This window comes from Rhinoraja longicauda, chromosome 15 (assembly GCF_053455715.1).
Source record: "Rhinoraja longicauda isolate Sanriku21f chromosome 15, sRhiLon1.1, whole genome shotgun sequence".
NCBI lineage: Eukaryota > Metazoa > Chordata > Chondrichthyes > Rajiformes > Arhynchobatidae > Rhinoraja > Rhinoraja longicauda.
This window is the reverse complement of record NC_135967.1, coordinates 19,183,874-19,206,047: the sequence shown is the minus strand read 5'-3', so window position 1 is coordinate 19,206,047 and position 22,174 is coordinate 19,183,874.

Sequence of the window (22,174 nt, the reverse complement as noted above, 5' to 3'; positions counted from 1 at the left end):
TGTCATTGTACATTGAATTTACTCCATCAGCATCTGAGGTCCTCTTTAGGATACATTACATTTGGCAACAAGGAGGTTTTGAGGTTTAGAGGAAGAAAAACCAGAATAAGAAAATTCTGAAGTAGACAAGATATTGGGCTCATTGCTCAAGGTGAGGTGATGTAAAAATGACCACTGCATTTAAAAAAAATGCCTGGATATGCAGTTGTAAAGTAGAGACCCATGGGGTTTTGAATCAAGGCCTGAGAGGAAGAATGAACCAAAAATCAGGCTTTGATTAACAGAGACGTAATGAGTCAATTGCCACTTTTGCTCCCTTAAGGGCAGCACGGTGGCGTAGCGGTAGAGCTACTGCCTTACAGCGCCAGAGACCTAGGTTCCATCCTGACTACAGGTCTTGCCTGTAAGGCGTTTGTACGTTCTCCCCATGACCTGAGTGGGCTTTCGCTGAGATCTTCGGTTTCCTCCCACGCTCCAAAGACGTACAGATTTGTACGTTAATTGACTTGGTATAAATTGAAATTGTCTCTAGTGTGTGTTGGACAGTGTTAATGTGCAGGGATCACTGGTCGGTGCGGAATCGGTGGGCCAAAGGGCCTGTTTCCACGCGGTGTTTCTGAACTAAACTAAACTAAATTAAACTGTTAATGATTCCATGAGATAACATGGAAGTTGGATGATCTGCATAAGGTAAGTGAGGATTTGGCTCTGATCTTCTCAGTGGCTATAAAATCTAGGACAAATACTGTTACATATGTTCACAGTGACAATACTCGGATGTTTTGTCAACTATTAATTGTTTTGCTGAAACTGATAAGTTGATTTTCATAACTCTGTCTTTTCAGGTGAGGACATTGGAAATTGTTAATTTCCCAGATTTGCAATTTTCTTTTGCTATAAATGTTAATTGCAAATGTACTTAAATTTGCATGTTCAAAATAACTGACTGAAAGTATGCAATGATAAAAGTAGGTTTCGAGGATTCAGATCAATGATGGAGAAAGTGCACTTCAAGGTTACAAAGAAACTAAGTTTATTAAAGCACAGTGAAATACAGTAAAAGAATTAGTAAAGGATTAAGTAAATCACAAGTCTCACGCCCTTCTGCTCATCGGATTTTCACTCACACAAGTGGTGGCTGATAGCAGCGAGTCCCACGCCTTTCTTCTGTATGCTGGGGACTCCTTCACAGCAGCCTGGCTTAGAGAAATGCAGGGTCCTGGCCCTATTCCGTATCCCAGTCCAAGGTGAAGCCCAGTGAGCTCACTGGCATTTATACTCTGTAAACCTGCACTTCTTTCTTCATCTACAAACAACATTCAACTATGTTTTTGAAACTAGGTATTCTCCTTAGTGATGGGCACAGGGATCATTTTTTTACACCAAGAACCGAGCTAATCACAGACATCTCTGAGAAGAAAAGTTTGTCTTGTCTTACTACTGCATGTCCTTGAGGCCTCGTGATTGACTAGTCCTCGCAAGTGAGCCCAATTATTTTTCTGAGCACCTACTTGGTTTTCCATGTGAGCCTGCTTGCTTGACATAGGCACTGTTAGCAGAAAACTAATTGGCACAGTGGCGCAGCTGGTAGAGCTGCTGCCTCACAGTGGCAGAGACCCGCGTTCGACCCTGACATGGGGTACTGTCTGTGTGGAGTTTTCACACCCTCCCTATGGCAACATGGGTTTCTTCTGGGCGTTCTGGTTTCCTCCCACGTCCGAAAGATGTGTGGGTTGGTAGGTTGATTGTAAATCTGTAAATTGCCCCTCGTGTGTAGAAAGTGGATGCGAAAATGGGATAATGTAGAACAACTGTGAACCTGTGATTGACGGTCAGCATGGACTTGCTGGGCAGAAGGGCTTGTTTCCAAGCTTATCTTTCAATTAATCAATATTCTATTTTAACTGAGGATGTAACCCTTGCATGACATTCCACCCTTTGGGGTTAACAGCCTATATGACTCATCCAAATATGTGTCCCGGAATGGCCTGGCTGTGTAATAATGATGGCTCCTCAGTTTTCCTAATCTGCAAATAATGCCACTAAGTGAGTGGTTACATCAGGACCTGGTTCAGCAACTTAAACACTCGGGAACAAAGAAGATTGCAAAAACTGGTGACTGACCGGTTCATCACCGACACTGATCTCCCACCATCGAAGGGATCTGAAGAAGTCACTGCCTCAGAACAGCAGCCAGCAGCATCACAGAGAGCCACGGCACCTTAGCCACCCTCTCATTGTACTCCTGCCATCGGGAAGAAGGTATAGGAGCCTGAAAACTGTAATGTCCAGTTTCAGCAGCTGCTTCTTTCCAATAATCATGAGGCTATTAAACTCTACAATCTCCAAGCTGCAAACTAGATCGACTTGGGGCATTGTTTTTGTCTTTGCATTATTATTGTTTGTTTCTTTTTTATATGCTGAACTTTTGTTGACGTTTATTATGGAGTTTACAGAGTACTACGTTTACTGCTCAAGTAAGAATTTCATTGTTCTGTTTCGGGACATATAACAACAAGTTCACTTGACTTGAATTTCTTGACATGCATACTTTCTTAAGTTGTCATCAAAGAAAACAATGAACAATACATTGTAATATGAGTGTAATAGATGCCTGCATGTGATCCATATCATGAATATTGGTATCTTTCTTGCCGGGAAAGTGGGCCAATGTAGACAATCTGCCAAACCTGTGTTCCCATTCTTGACGCATGCTATTGGTTGTTTAAATATTGGTCATTTCGTTATTTGTTGGCAGACCACATTGAGATACATACTTTCTAACTCTGCCAAAGGGGAGGGAAAAGCCTCTTTTGAGAATTTTCATGAAAGGAACTGTAAAGTGGATCCCCTTACAAATCCATGCCCAAAATGTTTTCAGGTACATTAAGATTAAAACAGGGACAGTCTGCCATGAGCCGCCACCAGCATACAGTCGAACAATGGTCCATACATGCGAGTGACAATGCCTCCATATCCTGAACTAACACTTGCTCATCCATAAATTGATCAAGATTGCTATGTATCAGAGTGGTCTCTGCACCAGTATCTATTTATAACATTTTCCACTTTGCACTTTCCCCTCTTCACCATAGTAGCAAAATGTCAGTTAGGCAGTTACTTATGTACGAGCTATCTGAGTATCTGCCCGGGGGGAGCCTGGCGGGGGAGACTTGTTGGGGTAGCTGACCCCATAGGCTACTGCTCTTCACTATCCTCATTGTGGCTCTCATCAACAGGGAAAACATTACCACAACCTTTATGGGACTTTCATTTGATTGTGAGACTAAAGTATGAATCCAGCACTGTCTCTTTAACTCATAAAGGCTTTGACTATTTGGTTTAGACAATAAACTCCTTCAAAATAAAACCAAATGTGGTATGGAAAAGCAGTTCGGTGTTCTTCTTTTCTCTGTCTAGTTAATGGTCTCGCCTTTACTATTGACGCATTGTCCTCTCCATCCATCCATTCCTTATTGGATCCAGATCTCTGTCCCAATGGTCGGGTTCCCAGTTTTCTAGTAACATAGTGTGCACTTTTGCTAGGTTCATCTGCCACTCCTTCCTTTTTAATGTCTTAGGCTGTTGAACAGTGCCTAACCTAAAGGCAGCATTCATTTATTTTCATTCTGCCTGTTCCTGTGTAGCCTCAGTCAAGGTCACATTCAGTTTTTCAGGGCAGCAAATTCAATTTTTAAGACTATCAGAGGAGTTTCAGATTTTTCATTTTTTTAAACATGGCTGCTCAGTTCAGTAGTAATTATCCGTCCCACTTGTGGGAAGCAGTCTTTCTTATTGTGAAAGCCTGCCACCTCCAAACATTCAATAATTGAGTACGGCAGGCTTTCTGACTTATGCTGTAACTTTCGATGATCCCCATTTACTCAGTACATTAGTCAAGTTAATGAGCCCCTCTGAGTTGTCTGTCCATCTTAGGACAGGAAAAAATCTTGCATTTCAGTTCCCTGTTCTTTTCATCATTTTGCACCAAATCGTGACAACTATACAAAAAGGTAACGATGCAAGGCAGTTTGAAGGATTTGTATCATTAATGGAGAAAGAATACTTCAAGGCTACAAATAAATTAACTTTATTAAAGTATAGTGAAATCCAGTGAAAGGATTAGTAAAACATTAATAAGTCACAAGTCTCACACCCTTCTGCTTATCTGGTCTTACTGACACGACTGGCGTTGGTAGTAACAAGTCTCACGCATTTCTTCTGTACAGTGGGCTCTCATAAACTAACGATATATTCCTGATCTCCCAATCTACTTCATTGTGGCCCTTACAATTTGTTCATCTGCACTTTATCTGTGGCTGTAACATTATTCTGCACTCTGTTTCTTCACCTTTTTTTTGTATTCATGTACGGTTTGATTGTACACATGAAAAGTATGATTAAACAAATCATAGCATGATTTGCCTGCATAGCATGCAAAACAACATTTTCCATTGTATCTCAGTACGTTTGACAAAAATAAACCAAATACCAAATACAATTTGCCAAATGGCCTCCTGTTGTGCAGTGACTGTGATCTCTTGGGATTCCTTAGAAAACCCAGATACATGATTCCAGTCAGCACAATGAACACGCTATTCTGCTCTCAATTCTCTGTTCCTTCAGAACCTGCAAATAGAGGAATAGAGATTCCAATTGTTCCCGTACAAGCTACAGACAATGACATTTCCCAAGAGAAATAGACAGAGGAAACTGATGCATTGCAGCTTTAAGGAACACTTAGTATGTTGACATTTTGAAATATAGTTCAACAGCAAAATGGCTCTCAAACTAGGGGAAAAGAATAGATATTTGCTACAAGTAATATATATGTGTACTTGGAGAGAAAAGATCAAACATGACCACCCATGCAGTATCTATTTCATGTGGTTGCTGGTTTTTGGAGTGCTGATCAGGTGCTCAGGCTATTTTATGAGTTAACCAGCATTTTGGAGGAATTGGCACGTACTGAACCTGATGCAAAGTAGGGGCATGGATTGTTAACACCATTCAGGGCCAGAATATGCAGCATTATATATGACATACTCATTGCAAGGCTCAGCAGTGCTACATATACTAATCATTGCATTAACAATCCCTTTTGTGTGTTTAGATTTATTCCTATATAGGTGTTTATTGGTGGTTCCAGATACTGGTAAATTTAAAATAACAATCCAGCATTGTCACAGACTCAATGAGCAAAATAGCCTTCCCCCGTGCTGTAATTTGTACAACTTTATGATTTGATAAGTAGAACAAGGGTCATATTCTGAACAGCTTGCATTAAAGAATAATGAAACTGACACTCAGAATTTTGAAGTACTACACAAGATATTCTGCACATGTGCCAAAATAGTATCTATAGCAACAGGATAACAACGTCAACGGAAAGAATAATGAATCCCAAACCATAATGCTCTGCTGAATAGATCTTATGATTCTGTTAACCTTTAAGCTGCCCTACTTGTTTTTATTAATCATTTTCTGCAATTTTCTCTGGCTTCTCTTTATAAGTTGCACTTATATTATTATGCTTGGTTATATAAAAGGGCAGTTTTGCTGCAAATAAAAGCACATAATCAACACTGTAGCAGCCAAAGTGAGGGCGAATTTGCAACGTATCCGTGTGCACACGCATTTCATTGTGCAACCAAGAATCAGGTTTCTGTCCCTTCTTTTCCTGTCAATATTCTTCTCTAACTGAAGATGTGATGCACTTCAATGTCACTATTTAGCCAACTTCTCAGTTCAATGTTCTTGATGGGTGAAGATAGCCTCAATGGCAAACTATCAATGCTGGAATTGGAGGAGGCCATTCAGCCCTTTGATCCTGTTGTTTCTTTCAATAAGATCATGTTTAATATGAATCTGAACTCTATTTATTTACCCTATCAGCATTCCTTTTCACAAGTTATAGGAATAGAATTAGGCCATTCGGCCCATCGAGTCTACTCCACCATTCAATCATGGCTGATCTCTGCATCCTAATCCCATTTTCCTGCCTTCTCCCCGTAACCCTTGACACACGTTCTAATCAAGAAATTGTCTGTCACTGCCTTAAAAATATGCCGATGGCTGGAAAAATTAATTGATTTCCAAGTTAGTATTTTACCATCTACTGCATGACAATGTGCATTTAACAGAATAACAAACCAAGAGCCTTCTCAGGTGCATTGTTGTCATTGTAATTGTAATTATAATTAATTTATTAGCCAAGTATGTAAAAACATACAAGGAATTTGATTTGCCATGCAGTCATACTAAAAAAGCAACAAGACACACAACTACATAAAAACTAACATAAACATCCACCACAGCCGCCTGTGATGGAAAGCAAAAACATATTATCTTCTTCCCTCCTTTTCTCCCGCGGTCGGGGCAGTCAAACCATCCGCAGTTGGGGCGATCAAAGCTCCCGCAGTCGGCGATCGAAGCTCCACGTCGGGGTGATCGAAGCTCCCGCGATTGGGGTTGTCGAAGGTCCCGGGTTTGGAGCTCCCGAATTCGATCCCTAACTAAGGGACCGCGAGCTCCACAATGTTAAGTCCGCAGGCTCCCACTGTTGGAGCTCCCAAAGTCAATCCCTGACAACGGAATTGCAAGCTCCATGATGTTAAGTCCGCATGCTCCGGCGGTTGGAGCTCTGGAAGTCGATCCCCAGCAAAGGGACTGCCAGCTCCATGATGTTAGGCCGCAGTGCAAACGGAGATACGATACGGAAAAAGTCACATCTCCGTCGAGGAAAGAGATTTTAAAAAAGTTTCCCCCCCCCCCCCCAATACTACAATACTATAATACAAAACTAAAGATACACTAAAACAGAAGTTTAACAACAGACTAAAAACAACAAAAGAAGAAAAGGATGAGACAGACTGTTGGCGAAGCTGCCATCGTACGGCACCACCAGCTACTCAGAAAGCAATTGACAATGAACCACAGTAGAAATGAGGGCAGGCAACTGAAACATAAATGGTCCAAAAGAGAGGATTTAAGAAAGGTTTTAAAGGGAGAGGTATGAAGAAACAATGTGGTTCCAGCTGGGGAACACAGAATTTAATGCATAATTAAGAGACACAGGGGACTGCAGATGCTGGAATCCAGAGCAGTAAAGAATCTGCTGACGGAATGCAGTGGGTTGAGCAGCGCCTGTAGGGAGACATTTTGACATTTTGGGTCGAAACCCTGTTGCGGTTAGGCTGACTTTTTAATTGTGGAGCAAATGAATTTGTTCAATGCCTTAACAAAGATCAATGTGGCTGAGCACAATCATTTTAGCTTATGTCCTCATACAAATATCTAAAATGAAGGCAGTAATGATCAGGAACAAGAATGTCTGAATCACCATCTCCTTAACCTCATGATGCTGAGACCAATTACAGCATCAAGACTGTCAAACATTAGTTCATTTCGAATTTGTCACTGTATTCGCAAGTTAACTAGATCTTGGACAGGGAAATATCACCTTAGCCAGTGACAACAATCATTATTAACACATTTTATTATTAGAGTCACAGAATCATAAGGCATACAGGCCTTCATCTCAAGTTTGGAATTTAGAGTTTAGAAGGTTGAAACTTACAGAATAATGAAAGGCATAGATAGAGTGGATGTGGAAAGGATGTTTCCACTGGTGGGAAAGTCTAGGACCAGAGGTCATCGACTCAGAATTAAAGGGCACTCTTTTAGAAAGGGGGTGAGGAGGAACTTCTTTAATCAGAGTGTAGTTAATCTGTGGTTCTCATTGCCACAGAGGGCTGTGGAGCCCAAGTCAGTGGATATTTTAAAAACAGAGATAGACAAATTCTTGATTAGAACAGGTGTCAAGAGTTATGTGGAGAAGGCAGGAAAATGGGCTTAGGAGGCAGAGATCAGTCATGATTGAATGGCAGAGTAGACTCAATGGGCCGAATGCCCTAATTCTTCTCCTATAACTTGTGAACGTGAACTTGTGAACTCATCCATACTCTATTTTTCTGCATTTGACCCATACCCCTCAATTCTTTTCCCATCCGTGTATGTGTCCAAATGCTAAGTAAACACTGTGATTTTACCTACCTCTACCACCTCTGGCAACTTGTTCCATGTACCCACCAGACCCTCTGTGGGAAAAAACTTGCCCCTCAGGTTTCCTTTAAATATTTTCCCTTTTATCTTAAGCCTATGTCCTTTAGTCTTAGGACCCCCCCCCCCGCCACCCTCAGAAAACAACTGTGCCTATCTACTCCCCTCATAATTTCACAAAGCTGCATATATACATGCCTCTGCCTCCTTTGCTCCAGGGAAAACAATCCCAGCCTGTCCAATCTCTTTGCCTAACTAAAGCCCTCTATTTCAGGCCACATCAAGGTTAATCTCTTATGCACTCTTTCTGTACACAATACCTCTGCCTGTGAAAGCAAACAAGCTAAATGCCTTTTTCATTACCTTATTCACCTGTGTTGACAATTATGGGGAGCTATGAATTCACATCCCAAGCTCATAATGTCCCTTTGTACATACATTTTTCTAAGATCCCTGATTTACAAAATAGTTGGCCCAAAATGCATTACCTCACAATGGCTGAATTAAAGTCCATCTGCCACCCCTCCACTCAACTTCCCAGCTGATCTATGTCCATCTGTATCCTTTCACAATCTTCGTCATTATCTACGATGCCACCAACTTTGTGCCATCAGCAAACTTGCTTATCAGACCATGCACATTCTCGCCCAAGTTACTTACATAAATAACAAATATCAATCTTCCCAGTATCATTCCAGTGGTATAGTACCAGTTACAGACTTCCAGTCAGAAAAACTCAACCCTGCACCGCTACCCTCTGCTTCTTGTCGCCAAGCCAAGTTTGGATCCAGTTTGCCTAAACACCATGTGCCTTAATTTTCTGGACTAGCCTAACATGTGGAACCTTGTCAAAAGCCTTGCTAAAGCCCACCTATACCATGCTTGATACAGAGTGGAAACAGGACCTTTGACCCACCAAGTCCGCTCTGACCAATGATCATCCATACATTAGTGACCATTTGCCCACAGCCAGTGACAATTTGCAGAGGTCAATTAACCTACAAACCTGCACCTCTTTGGAACATGGAGGAAACTGGAGCGCCCGGAGAAAACCCATGTGATCATTAGGAAAACATGCAAACTTTGTACAGCTAACACCCGTAGTCAGGATTGAACCTGGGTCTTTGGCACTGTATGGCACTAGCTCTAGCTGCACCACTGTGCTTCCACAGATGGACCCTGAGTCTGGACTGATCCTGAATTCAAAGAATGTTGAAAAGTGAATATTAATCCATCCGCCATTTGTTGAACAATTCCTTTAGTACTCTTGCTGTGTAGACTATCAGGCCCTGGGATTTTATCAGCTTCCAATTCCATCAATATTTCTACATCATTTTCCTGCTAATACTTAATTTCCTTCAGTTTCCCTGCTCACTTGATCCTATAGGTTCCCAGACACCTGTGGGAAGTGAAACAAAAATTAAAACGGTACCACTGGGCTCTGGAATCATTGAGAATTCAATAACCGAACAGAAGTTATTTGTGTTTTTCTTTGTGATCAATCCTTTCTCATTACACAAAACCTGGTTTATGACATTGCACACACTAATTGGTGCTCTGCCAATTCTTCGTTCCCCATTATAACTTGCCCTGTTTCCGAATGCAAGGACCTACATTATCTTCACCAATCTTTCTCTCCTAACGTAACAACAGAAACCTTTGCATACCAGTTTTTTTTATGTTCACTGTAAGCTTAATCCCATTCTCTATTTTCTACATGCTATTTATCTCCTTGGTGCTCCTTTCATAAACTTTCAGTTATAGAGGTTTGCTGCTCTTTAGGCTGATTTATCTGACTGATCGTTCTACAATAATTATATCCCTCCTCTGAGAAGCCCCCTCTGATTCCTCTCATAATGCTGATTTTGGCTTGACTTTACCTTTTTAGCCACAATTGAGCCATGCTTCAACTGGAATTGTGGTTCATTCATGTTGTACTTAAATGATTGTCATTGCCAATCCACCAAAAATCCCACTAGTAAAGCTGCTGCATGTTTATTAGCTGACTATCTCCTCATACCTTCGTAGTTCCCTTTAGGAGTCCTCATCTCCGAATTATCTCTTTTACTCCTCCATTTTTAGGGCAAAACTTGTATGATTATTGTCAATATTCCCTGAGGGGCTTTGTATGAAAGGATTGCTTTAAGTAATCCTTTCTCATTATAGACAATAGACAATAGACAATAGACAATAGGTGCAGGAGTAGGCCATTCAGCCCTTCGAGCCAGCACCGCCATTCAATGCGATCATGGCTGATCACTCTCAATCAGTACCCCGTTCCTGCCTTCTCCCCATACCCCCTCACTCCGCTATCCTTAAGAGCTCTATCCAGCTCTCTCTTGAAAGCATCCAACGAACTGGCCTCCACTGCCTTCTGAGGCAGAGAATTCCACACCTTCACCACTCTCTGACTGAAAAAGTTCTTCCTCATCTCCGTTCTAAATGGCCTACTCCTTATTCTTAAACTGTGGCCCCTTGTTCTGGCCTCCCCCAACATTGGGAACATGTTTCCTGCCTCTAATGTGTCCAATCCCCTAATTATCTTATATGTTTCAATAAGACCCCCCTCATCCTTCTAAATTCCAGTGTATACAAGCCTAATTGCTCCAGCCTTTCAACATACGACAGTCCCGCCATTCCGGGAATTAACCTAGTGAACCTACGCTGCACGCCCTCAATAGCACAAATTACACAAAACCCAATTGACGATGGCTTGCTCTCTATTTGGTTCCTCCATGTATTGGACTAGAAACCCGGTCAGAGTGCATTCCAGGAGTCCCTCTCCATGCAGCCTGCAGGGATGGATGGCTTAATGTTCTAAAATATACTCGGAATTGAACACTGTATAATTGTCTGCAAACACTCCCCTTTTCAATTTATGATGAAGAAATTACATTGATGGATCAACTGAAGATTGCTGGACCTGGGACACCATCCCATGGAACTCTGCAATAATGTCCAGAAGTTGAGATGATTGTCCTCTAACAAATAATCATCATCTTTTGTGCACATGCGATTACAACCAATGAAGAATTTTCTCTTTGATGGCACTGACTTACATTTATCAGAGCTCCTTGATGCCACAATAAATTAAATGCTGCCGATCGATGGTTGTCAATTTCATTCATCTCAGGAACACAAATGTTTGGTTCATGTTTGGAAGAAAACAATGGAGAAGTCTGGAGCTGTGTGGTCCTGGCACAACCCAAACTGTGTACCACTGAGCAGTATTGGGCATTAGATGCAGTTGGATACCATTGCCATCCATGCCTTCCATCTTGTAGCTGACTACTTACAGTTTACTGATAGGGCAGCAATGGACTAGCTTGCATTTGTTCTGCTTTTTATGGACAGGATATTCCTGGCAAAAACTCCACATTGTCAGCTCAATAATCATAGAAACAAAGACTGCAGATGTTGGTTTATACCAAAGATAGACACCAAGTGCTGGAGTAATTCAAAGAGTCAGGCAGCATCTCTGGAGAAAGAAAAATGTTTTTTGTGGCCAGCCCTGATTGATCCTGGTCATGTCTCGCCTCCAGCTCTTCACTCCCCCCCACCCCCCTCCTACTTTCAGTCTGAAGAAGGGTCCCTACCTGAAACATCACTCATTTGTTTTCTCCAAAGATGCTGCTTGACCTGCTGAGTTACTCCAGCATTTTGTGGCCAGCTCAATAATAGTGTTGAAACTGAACTGAAAGATTGTGGTTCAAGTGCATTTGTTTCTGTGGTTCATGCCTTTGGTACTATAATAGGGATATTTTCTGCTCCCACTGGATTACTATATTCAAGGTATTGTAATATTTCTTTAATATTATGTTAAATGCTGTTTGTGTTGTTTTGACATCAGACTGACAATTTTACCTCCCCATTGGAATTGAGTTATTTGGTCCATGCTTGGACCAAGCTGTGATTAGGTCAGGAGTCAAGCCATCCCGATGAAACCCAAACTAGGCATCAGTGCGCAAATAATTGGCAAACAATCAGTGCGCAAACAATCGTACCAATTGCTTGATAAATGCTGCTTGACAGTGCCATCTTCTATCCTTTGCTAATGATTGAGATCAGATTCATTGGGTGGTAATTATCTTGATTGAATTTGTTTTACTTTTTAGAACTGTTCATACCTGGGCAAATTTTTATATTGCTGGCTAGATGCCAATGTAATAAATATATTGGAACAACTTGGCTGGAGTCCCACATCTTGTACTTTGTCTGCATTTGATCATTCAGTACAACAGCAGAAAATAAAATTACTTTAGCTCCGAAACGATCAATCATCACCTTGATCAATTCTCCCTTGTGTTTTGACCAATATTTATTCTTCCATTAATTTCAGTATTGAAAAATATCTGGGTTTGTGGCACATTTCTTTTTGTAAGACTTTGCTGTGCACAAATTAGCTGGCACACATCTTGGCGTAAGAACAACTTTTACATTTAAAAAATAAAAATGTAAGTGATTTGAGACATCATGGAATTGTTTCTTTATTGCCACATACCATGTAGTTTTTGCTGTCAAGAAAGAGTGTCCAGACCATATGTACTGCATATTTGAGTCTTGGATCAATGAAAGCATTTTCTATTACTGAGTCTAAAAATTGGACTGCCAATCTGTGCAGCACTGTAAACGGTGAGAACTGTCAAAGGTTCTTGCCTTTTGATCAGTTATTAAATTGTGGCTCCACCTCTGGGCTTTGCAGGATGGAAAAAAATCAGATGGAATTATTCAAAGATGGAAAGAGGATCTCTCTCCACAACTCTGCTAAAGGATATCATCAAGTGATTAATTACAGAGTTATATGTGGAAAGTGAATAACTGTATTTTTCCCTTCAACGACAACTATCAAGCAATTATTTTTGTCGGCCATTAGGCAAGACATAGGAAGATCATGGTCTTGGTGTGACCGTGGCCTGAGAATAGTTCAACAGTGAGGCCCAGGGCAATGCAAGGCTCCTACCTCTGCAGCTGAGTGACGAAGCTAATAGAATGGCTTTGACAGCCTATGAAGGCTTGTTGGAAAATAACTGCAGGTGCTGGCACAAATCGAAGGTATCATAAAATGCTGGAGTAACTCAGCAGGTCAGGCAGCATCTCAGGAGAGAAGAAATGGGTGACGTTTCGGGTCGAGACCCTTCTTCAGACTGACCTTCAGTCTGAAGAAGGGTCTCGACCCGAAACGTCACCCATTCCTTCTCTCCTGAGATGCTGCCTAACCTGCTGAGTTACTCCAGCATTTTGTGTTACCTATGAAGGCTTGTCCTTCGTTTACTGGTCACCAAAATGCAATGTACATTGAATTTTTCTAAAGAAACAAGAAAATGCAGATGCTGGTTTACAAAAAAAGGCACAAAGTGTTGGAGTAACTAAGCCAGTCAGGCAGCATCTCTAGAGAACTTGGATAGATTACTTTCTGGGTCTTTGAATTTTTGTGAATCACATCAATATTCAAAATCATTCCGCACCTGTTAAAATATATGAATAACTTAAAAACATTTAAAAGATGAAAGAACCGACGAGCATAAACTTATATAAAGATTTAGACCAAATGCAATGAAATACAATTTTTACTTAAGTGTTTGCTGGCAACCAAGTAATTCATTCCTTGGGATGGGGTTGCTTCATATGCACTGGGTTCGGTGAAGACAAGGGAAAGGTGCAGAAGATCGTGATGCCCTGTACGACTCAATGCCAGGCAGTGTTGAGTTGATGGTCTGCTGAACTGAAATCCAGAACTCTGTGTGGAGCCTCAGCACATGTAAAGCTCAGTTCACAGGCATATCCAGTGGCAGATCTATCTGCAATTTAGCAAGAATTAAATATATGCATGCAAATGGCTACAGTCTTGATCAAAGAACAAGATTTAAAGTAGTGAGTTAAAGAAGGCTACTTGTGCGTTTGTGCATGTGCATGCTTCTTAGTTTTGGAGATACAGAGGGGAAGCAGGCCCTTCGGCCCACCGAGTCCGCACCGACCAGCGATCCCCGCACACTAAAACTATCCTACACACACGAGGGACAATTTGTAATTTTACCAAGCCAATTAACCTACAAACTTGTATGTCTTTGGAGTGTGGGAGGATCCCTGGCGCTGTAAGGCAGCAACACAACCACTGCACCAACGTGCCACTGTGCGTGTTTGTGTGTGTGTGAGTGTGTGGTAGTGCGGGTGTGGGTGTGAGTGTGGGTGTAGGTGTGGGTGTGGGTGTTTGTGCTGGTGTGTGTGTGTGGGTGTGTGTGTTTGTGTGTGGTAGTGTGGATGTAGATGTGGGAATGGGTGTGTGTGTTTGTGCTGGTATGTGTGTGTGGGTGTGTGTGTGTTTGTGTGTGTGTGGTAGTGCGGGTGTGGGAGTGGGTGTGTGTGTTTGTGTGTGTGTGTGTGTCTTTGTGTGTGTGTGTGTGGGTGTGGTAGTGCGGGTATGGGTGTGGGTGTGGGAGTGGGTGTGTGTGTTTGTGCTGGTGTGTGTGTGTGTGTCTTTGTGTGTGTGTGGGTGTGGATGGGGATGTAAGTGTGTGTGTGGGTGTGAGTGTGGGTGAGGGTGTGGGTGTGGGTGTGGGTGTGGGGGGGGGGGGGGGGGGGGGGGTAGTAGTTAAAGAGAGTTAAAGAGAGAACTCCAAAGCATTGAACCTTGGCGGCTGAAAGCTTTTCTTCTGCTGATGGAGTGATTACATTCTGGAATGATCAAGGACCATTGTATAAGAACCAGGATTATTGTTAGCAGAGTCATCAGACAGAAGTAGATTACAGAGGGAGGGGTAAGGCCATGAAATGATGTGAAGGTACGATGGAGAATTGTTTGAAAATTGGTTAACCAGCTGCTACGATAGAGTGGTGCAGTGACAGGGTTGCTGCCTTACAGCATCGATCCCAGACACCCAGGATCGATCCTGACTACAGGTGCTGTCTGTACAGAGTTTCTACATTCTCCCAGGGACTGCATGCAGTTTCTCCGGGTGCTCCAGTTTCCTCCTACACCCAAAGACGTACACGTTTGCAGGTTAATTGTTTTTTGTAAACTGTAAATTGTCCCTGGTGTGGGAGGGTGCTAGTTTGTGGGGGGGTTGCTGGTCGGCATAAACTTTGTGGGCCGAAGGGCCTGTTTCCACGCACTATCTTTAAATTAAAGTCTAAAAACAGGTCAACAGACACAGGGCGATGTATGCCATAGGGTTGTTGCAACTGAGGACTCAGAAAGCAGACAGGTTTGAAGAATTGTCTCGACCTGAAACATCACGTATTCCTTTCCTCCAGAGATGCTGCTGGACCTGCTGTATTACTCCAGCTTTTCGGGCCTATCACACTTAATTCACTTTGGGTTTATAGCGTTAAGCCAACAGGTAAGAAAGGCAGGGTGAAGGTTCAAACAGCAACTAAATGATGATAATGAATGGTCACCTAGATAAAAATAAACAATCTACATCATTTTGCGATCACATATGATACTATATTTGTGAATGTTATGGTTCAAATTCTGTCACTTTTCAGGGAGAGAGGTGGCGTTGTGGGCAGTGACTTTTTCTATGTGGACCACAGTCTACTGCTTTGATATGTTTAGAATCGAGTTGGACATTTTATTTTGTTTTCCCACTACTGGGTATCAGGAAAGTTAATTTAGAGTCCTTAACAAGTTCAAGGGAGGATTGGTGAAGTGAGAGCTCGGTGTTGTAAGCATTCACAAGGAAACTTATATTATGTTTTGCTTTGACACTGTCAAGAAGCAGTCTTTAGAGGGAAGACAGGAGGAGGCCAAGAATAGATAACTGGACAGTGGAAATAGCGTTCTGGATATAGGAAGAGTAGGGCGAGGGATGGGGGTGGGGTGGGCGAAGGTGAGTTCAGAGTGAAAATATTTAGCTTTCTGTGTGCCTGAAGTGCTAACTCCGAGACACATGCTGGGAAGGATATTAGATGACATTGCCATATTACCATAACTGTGAATGTGATGAGAAAGCCCCATCAACGGCTATGAGGTTTTCTTGAGTGTTCTGGGTTGTGAAAAGAGCTAAATATGCATTCATTTTTCTTCTCTTGTATGCCTTAGATAATGTGAAAATCCAAATTAGACTGAAGTAAGTCTCAGCTAAATCTGCAATGCTTATGGATTGAGGGGAAAAACTGGTTTACAAAAATCATTGTTGACAGTGCACCCACATGACGAATATTGATTTGAGACTTTTCTACTCAGGTTACGTTGGTAGACTTCATCAGTAAACATCTGTATTAAGTTTTATTTCATACTAGTTAGTAGCTTTTCCGAAATAAGCTTTACCTGGCTCATTATTCACAATATGTAAAATAGACAGAAAAGAACATTAACATTTTATACCAGGTATACAAAGAATAATCCGCAGTGGGCACTATAATTGCAACACTGATTATCTGAAAGCAGTCGTTAGAAAGCTACATTTCTTCACACCACCATATTAATCAAGCTATCACACATTAAAATTATTATTCATTTATTGCAGCATTTTGGAACTCAGCGTGGACATTAAAATAAACTATCTTCTTCCTTACATAATTTGAAAAGCCACCTTCTAAACTCTTAAACCAGAATGGGATTTTTGGAACAAATTGGGGGAAAACAACATAAATTCTTCACTTCAAGCATAAATCAAACTGTTGCAGGAACTCAGCAAGCCAGGCAATGTGTGGGGGGAAGTGAAACATTGTCTGTCTATTTCCATCCTCAAACCCACTGTATTCCTCCAATAGTTTGTTCTTTTGATCAAGATTCCTGCACCTGCAGTCTCTTGTATCTTCTTCGCCTCAATAATAAGAAATATCAAACAGCCACAAGAAAATACACATGCAATGTGTACATAGCAGTTAAAATTCAATGATACTTTATTTCCTGCAGTGAGGTTCTGGATGATGACAAACTCCTACTGTTTTCCCCAGTAAATGTATGAGAGTGCCATAAGTCATGGGCTTCATCAGTGAGACAATAATATCATTCCAATGGGAATATGTGGAAGTTGGTAAACAATTTTTGTTTCCTTTTCCTACCATTTGTTTTTCCTGTCTTTGTTGATACCTTGCCAGGGTACAATTGAAGGACTTCTTCTTGTATTCTATAAACGTGCCCAAATGTACACATCAGCCATTGTAAATGAGCCTTAGGCTAACTGATAGAACCCTTCTTTATGCTGCCAATCTTCTGCAGAGGTGAAGGCCATCACATCAAGACCAACTGCTACTGTCACTCCAGAAGACGATAACAAACGTTGCAATATCCCAGGAATAATTCTGCCAGTGGTACTGATCTGCAGGAGATTAAATCAGCATGTCAAGAGATCCATGGGGGGAGAAGGCTTCTGGACAACTGGCAAGTGTTGCATCATTTGCAGAGTACAAGGATTTTACATGCATGACACAATGGAACACCCTTCATAAAGCATGATAAGAGACTTTCCATTTGGAGTCTATAATTTGCCTTTCTTTGTGTCAGAAGTGTTAATATCTACATGCAGGCAAATCCATCCACTTGCACTTAGTGCACTTCAGCCAAGGTTTTCATTGGTAGAGTGTGGTATGTGGGTGTCAGGGCTCCACATACAGAAGCAATCCTTTGCAGGATGCAACCAAAGTTTGACAATGGGAACTGGCTCAGTTAGGTCTCACTTGTTGTGACACATCCTCCTTGAGTCCTGCACATCAGCAACCCCCAGGAACTCTGCTCACTTGCCCCCCTCAACTTTGCTTGCAGTTATTACCAGACCATGATCCAATCCTGTTATCTCTGAGACGGGGGCCAAAAACAAGTCACACTGATAAAATGCTCCTTCTGACACTCATGAAAATGAAAAATCAATTTGAGAACTTGCAATGCATTTTCACATGTGAGCGTACATAGAAGTTGGAAAGGTAGCAAGATGATAGAGTAGTGCAATGTTCAAGTGCCCTGGAGAGCAAATAAGTTGGGCAGATGTTCAAGGGAATGGTGGACATCTCAACATTGTCAATGAGTCCTAGAACTTTGCCTTTGTTTACATATTTTTGTATCTATTAATGGCAAGAAAGAAATTTTGAACTTGTCAGGTTTTCAACAGCACATTGCAGTCTTACAAAGATATAAGTGTGCACAGTTGTAATATGATTTTTGTTTTAGATGACCAATCAATGTTTGTACCAAGCTCAAACGAATAATTTGTTTAATTTCCAGAGTTGTTTTTGGTGATAATATAAGTTCTAAACTCTCATTAAATCTTTGAATGATTAATGAGGTTCCAAGAATCAGATTCATTATCTAGAATCTACAGTAACTTTGGAACCAATGTGACAATGTTCTTGAGAGAACAGACTGGAATAAGGAAGTCAATAGAAGGCTGGGACAGTGAGAAGAGATGAAGGTTAAAGGTGGCAGAGAAAGGACCGAAATTGGAGAGAAGTGCAAGTGAAAAAGTATAGGAAGATATACACACTCTTTTTTTAATAATGAAAAAATAGAACATCCAGTATAACTGTGTAGGAAAGAACTGTCTGAAGAGGTGTTTCTCAACCTGAAACGTCAGCCATTCCTTCTCTCCAGAGATGCTGCCTGTCCCACTGAGTTACTCCAGCTTTTTGTGTCTATCTCCAGTATAACTGCCCTATATTTGTATGCTTTACTTTGGCCAGGTAGATCGAATTGATAAACTAACCTTCCAGAACAAGTCTGTTGCTCAGATATTCAGCCCGAACAAGTATCACAAACTGTTGTAATATGTTGAAGGTCGTGTAGGCATTATGAGGGAGCAGCACTTGCCATCACTGAACAGATACATGGTCGGAGTTCCAGCAGCAAGAGAAATTAAAGCTGATCTTATGAGCTTGCAAAAATTGTGTCAGGCTACTCAGAATAAATATTCCTGAGGAATATTTCAGCTTTGGACTTCAATATGTTTAACTTTGTGTAACGGGGAAGAGCTTCACTTTTGTGTTACTGTAACAACATTGAGAGTGATTTACAACTTGAATTTTCTTCTATAGAGGGTGAAGCATTTGATACAGTTTCATCGACAGTTGGTTTGCTGCAGATGGTTTTCTGCAACCTAAAGTTTTATGTTCAGTTGCTACTATACAGTCTGATTGCATGGTCAAAGCACAACCAATCTTTTTGAAGGATAATATAATGGGCAACTTTGTCCTTGTACGGAATAAAACCAGCTTTTCCAAACCCGATGAAGATTAAAAGTTATGCTTGCCTAGCATCAGAGATCGCTGACATTTTTAATGACATGGTGAACTTGGGACATTCTCAAATGCACAGTCTGTTCTGTCATCTCCATGTTACTTTTGGTTCTGGCTTTTGTTGACCACTAATTCTTTTTCCCAAGCAATCCCTTGAGACCAAGGATGATTTGTTTCCAAAAAAAAGACACAAAGTGCTGGAGTAATTCAGTGGGTCAGGCAAAACCCCCGGAGAACATGGATGAGTGATGTCTTGGGTCAGGACCTTCTTCAGATTGATTGTTGGGGTGGGGTAGGGGGAGGGGGGGCGAGAAAGCTAGAAGAGAGCAGGGGCAGGACAAAGCATGGCAGGTAATAGGTGAACACTGGTGAAGGGGGGGGCTTGCTTGGCAGATAGTTGGAGAAAGGCCAGTGCTGAAAAATAGATGTGATATTGAAGGATTGAAGATTTGCAAATTGTGAAGCCAAAGGAAGGGATGAAGGTGGAGGGGGAGAGAGAGATGAGAAATAGGTGTGAGCCTAGCTAGGATGAGGGGGTGGGTGGGGCAGAAAAGGAGGTATGTGGGGGGAGAAAATGGAGGGGAGGGGTGGGGGTGTTGTTGGAGGTTACCTAAAATTGACAAATTCAATCTGCATACCATTGGGTTGGAAGCTACCCATGTGGAATATAAGGTGCTGTTCCTCCAGTTTGCATATGACCTCACTCTGGCAATAGAGGGGAACCAGGACAGAATGGTCAGTATGGGAATAAGAAGGGGAGTTAAAATGATTGGCAACCAGGAGATCCGGTAGACCTTGATGAACTGAGCGCAATTGTTTGGCGAAACGGTCGCTGAGTCTACGCTGGTCTCGTCAATGTACTGGAGGCCACAACAGAAACACTGGATGTAGTAGATGAGGTTAGAGGGGGTGCACATGAACCCCTGTCTCATGTGGAAGGACTGCTGGGTCCCTGGATGGGGGCAAGGGAGGAGGTATAGGGACAGGTGTTATAACTCCCTCAGTTGCAGGGGAAAGTACGTGGGGAGGGAATAGTTTGGGTGGGAAGGGATGAGTGAACCGAGGAGGGAGTGGTCTTTGCAGAAGGCAGAAAGGGATGGATGTGGGAAGATGTGACTAGTGGTGGAATCACATTGGAGGTGACGGAAATGTCAGAGGATGATGTATTGGATGCGTGGAAGGTGAGGACCAGGGGTACACTATCCATGTTCCATCTGGGAGGAGGGGGAGCGAGAGCAGAACTACAGGACACAGAAGAGTTGTGGGTGAGGGATCCATCTATGACAACTGTTTCCACTTGAGTTCTGATACTTCTGATCAGGAAAATATGCCAACTACAGACCTGATAGGTAGTTTGTCAGAAGTTGCATTCCTTTCACCAAATGCAAACGGCTTATAGTTGTTTGCTGATACATTGACTCAGGATTCTCAATATAGTCATACAGCATGGAAACAGGCCCTTCTACCCAGCTCATCCATTCAACCAAGATGCCCCTGGTAAGTTACTCCCATCTGCCCATATTCCTCTCAATCTTTCTCATCTTACCTTTTCTTTCTTCAGTTTGAGTAGTCATAGAGTCATGGAGTTATAGAGTTATACAGCATGGAAACAGGCCAAATTTATTCTTGCCAAACAAGGCGCTTTTGTGACCTAGTCCATTTTGTCTGCATTTGGCCCATATCCTCCTACACCTTTCCTATCCATGTACCTTTTCCAAATGTCTCTTAACCGTTGTAGTATATCTGCCTCTACCATTTCCTCCGGCAGCTCCTTCCATTACCCACCACTTTTTTTTGTGTGAAAAACATCCCTCAGGTCCCATTTAAATCTTCCTTCTCTCACTTTAGACCTATGCTCCCTAGTTTTAGACTCCCATATCCTTGAAAAAGACTGTGACCAACCACCTTCTCAATACCCTTCGCGATTTTATATACAAAGTCACCTGTAGCCTCCTTCGCTCCAGGGAAAATAGTCCCAGCCTGTCCAGTCTCTATGTCCAGATCCTGCTGTAACCTTGGACAACCTTCTTCACTATCCACTACACCCCCAATTTTGGTGTCATCTGCAAACTTGCTAGTCATGCCACCTAGATTCTCATCTAAATCGTTAATATTTATGACAAAGAACAAAGGACCCACCACCGATCCTTGCAGCACACCATAGGACACAGGCCTCCAATCTGGAAAACGTGTCTCCACTACCATCCTCTAATGCCTACCACCAAACCAGTTTTGTATTCAATTAGGTAGCTCACCTGTGATTATCTTCCAGCCTACCAGAATTTCCCATGAATGAGTAAGACAATAGACAATAGACAATAGACAATAGGTGCAGGAGTAGGCCATTCAGCCCTTCGAGCCAGCACCGCCATTCAATGCGATCATGGCTGATCACTCTCAATCAGTACCCCGTTCCTGCCTTCTCCCCATACCCCCTCACTCCGCTATCCTTAAGAGCTCTATCCAGCTCTCTCTTGAAAGCATCCAACGAACTGGCCTCCACTGCCTTCTGAGGCAGAGAATTCCACACCTTCACCACCCTCTGACTGAAAAAGTTCTTCCTCATCTCCGTTCTAAATGGCCTACCCCTTATTCTTAAACTGTGGCCCCTTGTTCTGGACTCCCCCAACATTGGGAACATGTTATCTGCCTCTAATGTGTCCAATCCCCTAATTATCTTATATGTTTCAATAAGATCCCCCCTCATCCTTCTAAATTCCAGTGTATACAAGCCCAATCGCTCCAGCCTTTCAACATATGACAGTCCCGCCATTCCGGGAATTAACCTAGTGAACCTACGCTGCACGCCCTCCATAGCAAGAATATCCTTCCTCAAATTTGGAGACCAAAACTGCACACAGTACTCCAGGTGCGGTCTCACCAGGGCCCGGTACAACTGTAGAAGGACCTCTTTGCTCCTATACTCAACTCCTCTTGTTAC